Source organism: Anopheles gambiae, chromosome 2 (genome assembly GCF_943734735.2).
Source record: "Anopheles gambiae chromosome 2, idAnoGambNW_F1_1, whole genome shotgun sequence".
NCBI lineage: Eukaryota > Metazoa > Arthropoda > Insecta > Diptera > Culicidae > Anopheles > Anopheles gambiae.
In genome coordinates this window covers 73931006-73934019 of record NC_064601.1, presented here as the reverse complement: position 1 = coordinate 73934019, position 3014 = coordinate 73931006, and the positions used below count along the sequence as shown (strand labels likewise).

At 37.7% G+C, this 3014-nt stretch overlaps 1 pseudogene; it reads right to left on the bottom strand.

Annotated features, from left to right (window-relative positions):
• Nucleotides 1–1263: 1263 nt before the first annotated feature.
• LOC133390976 (uncharacterized) lies at nt 1264–2599 on the bottom strand (annotated as a pseudogene).
• Nucleotides 2600–3014: the final 415 nt, after the last annotated feature.

The window sequence follows — 3014 nt, the reverse complement described above, 5'->3', positions numbered from 1 at the left end:
TAACCGATCGGCTAAATTATCCACTCCGTTATCGACTTTCGTTCGCGATGAGGCCCTTTATCCGGTTGCTATGGATCGCAATCCATGAGAATGGATCGCAATTAACTACGTCTGAATCGTTTGCAACTACCGGCCTCAGCACAATTTTTCGATCGAAAAAAATCGATCAATCCGGCTGTCATTTTGATGTCATTTGACACTCATTTCGCCGCCAAGGTGTTCATTTTACTGGTCTTTTTGAAAACTGGTATACCATGACACTCACGAGCAAAATGAACTATGCTACAAAAATTCGATCGTTCCGCTTTGTATGGCGAAAAATCCGCAACTCATTGAGCTGCGGAAATTTTCGAATATCAGAAAAATGCCATAAATTAAGGTTAATGGTTTTGAAAAACGTTATGTAAAAGCAAGTTGGTAATTGTTCTGGTTCTTTTTCAATATTTTGGGTGATAAAAAATCATTTATTAAATATTTTAAAAAATGGTTTGCCTACACTAAGTACTGAACTCGATGGGAATCGACTTCATGCAGGAGTATGAAAGAAATAGTTATACTGTCAGTTTTACGTGAGCGCCTATCGAATTTTTTCGATCGAAAAATGGTGCTGAGGCCGTACGTCTGAATCGTTTTCAGTTACGTTTGGATTGCTCTCAGCTACCTTTGGATTTTACCGCGGGACACATTTGCACCCCAAGGAAAAAACTAAACAATTAATGCATTCAATTATAAAATCTTATCGTATTTTTTACACCTGTTCTCACTTTCCTCTGAATCTTTATCCGGTTGCTATGGATCGCAATCCATGAGAATGGATCGCAATCAACTACGTCTGAATCGTTGTCAGCTACGTTTGGATCTTTTTCAGCTACGTTTGGATCGCTCTCAGCTACCTTTGGATTTTACTCCAAGAACTTCATCAGCGCCCGAATCATATTCCAAAGTGTTGCTTACTTTTATTTCATCAAACGATAATATAAATTATCACTCATTTTGAAGGTATCTTATTTAATACAATTAGGACATCATTTAGTATACCTTGCTTGAGATCCAGTTTACTTGAATATCGTTGTATTGTACATGGGCCTACTACAGTAAAATGCATGTCATTTTCAAAGTACTGATACGATCTTTTTCCGAAATAGCCTAGCATAAAAAAATGTCAATTTCTTCTTTAGTCCATCGAACTTATTATTCGTTTCTCTGTAATTATATCTAATGCTAATATAATATATAATTATATTATATATGAATTATATGTAATTATAATTGCTGACCTAGTTCGTTGAAGAAATCCTCCTGTTTAAAAAAATAGTTCAATATTTCGAAATTACCTCCCCACCTGGTTTTTGAGTAGAGTGGTGGGAGAGATTCATTGTTGAAGACAGTCTTGTAAATAAGTTTCAGGCAGTTATTCGATACTGCAGTACGTTTACGAATCACCCCATCGAATGTCTTGATCACATCTACTACCGAAAGCCGCATGGTATGAACGACACATCTTACAAGAGTGATATATTGGTGAAATTCTTTTTCAACGGCTTCCGTCAAATCTAAATGATGATTCGAAAGTGAACAGTTTTCTTCGTCCTCAAGTGGGTTGAACATGACCTGGACATCAGATTGAAGATGTTTAACGGCAGCAATCATGTTCGCACCATTATCACAGGTGACCGTGCAAATTTGTTGCGAATAAATATTCGTATAGAGTGAGTATTTCTAGGATCGTTGTTTTCAAAAATATTCCGGTATATCCATAATCAATGCAATTTTCATAAACATAAAGGTGTTTTCTTTAAAAAATGTGGTACTTTCCTGGCGAATTTTTCGAGCAGCAGCTCTAACAATAAGGCAAACAAAATTAGAACGGTTGAGGTTGATATTCAACGCATCATAAATAGGTTGCAGGATCAACCCTTAGCCCTCCTATTCGACGCACATCGTAGGTACGTTATGGCAACATGTTAGCATCACCATAGCTTTTGACATAGGCCATTTTGATTTTAATGTAACGAAACGACATTTTAACAGGTGGGCTGATAATTGTTTGGCCTATGATAGTATATCACTTTTTTGCAGTTTTCTTTTTTTTATTCAACATACATCCCTTAAAGGGCTATGCACCGAGTATAGCGGTCTATCAATTTTTCGATACCATTTTCATAGTAATATTTGTCCTTTGCCTCAAAAAAGGCCTCAGTTTCGGCAATCACTTCTTCATCCGACGAAAATTTCTTCCCAGCGAGCATCCTTTTGAGATCTGAAAAAAAGAAATAGTCGCTCGGAGCCAGATCTGGGGAATACGGGGGGTGGGGAAGCAATTCATAGCCTAATTCTTGAATTTTCTCCATTGTTTTCACTGATTTGTGGCACGGTGCGTTGTCTTGATGAAACAAAAATTTTTTTTTCTTCAAATGTGGCCGTTTTGTAGCGATTTCGTCCTTCAAACGCTCCAACAACTTGATGTAGTATTCGCTGTTAATGGTCTTTCCTTTCTCAAGGTAGTCAATGAAGATTATTCCTTGCGAATCCAAAAAAACATACGCCATAACCTTGTCAGCTGATTGTTGCGGTTTTCTCCGCTTTGGAGCAGGTTCATCGCGACCAGTCCACTCAGACGATTGTCTATTGGACTTTGGAGTGTAGTGGTGAAGCCATGTCTCATCCATGGTAACATACCGACGCAAAAACTCGGAATTATTTCGCTCAAATAGCTCCAAACACTGCTGCGAATAATCAACTCGTTGTTGTTTTTGGTCAAATGTGAGCTCATGCGGCACCCATTTTGCACAGAGCTTTCTCATATCTAAATACTCGTGAACGATATGTCCAACACTATCTCGATCAACTAGTGTCTATCTCGATCAACTTCACATTACGGTTACTTTTAATAATTTTGTGGATTTTTTATATATATTTTCGTCTGTAACCACCTCTTTTGGGCGTCCACTGTGTTCGCCGTTCTCAGTGCTCATTTCACCCCGTTTAAATTTAGCATACCAATATTTTATGGT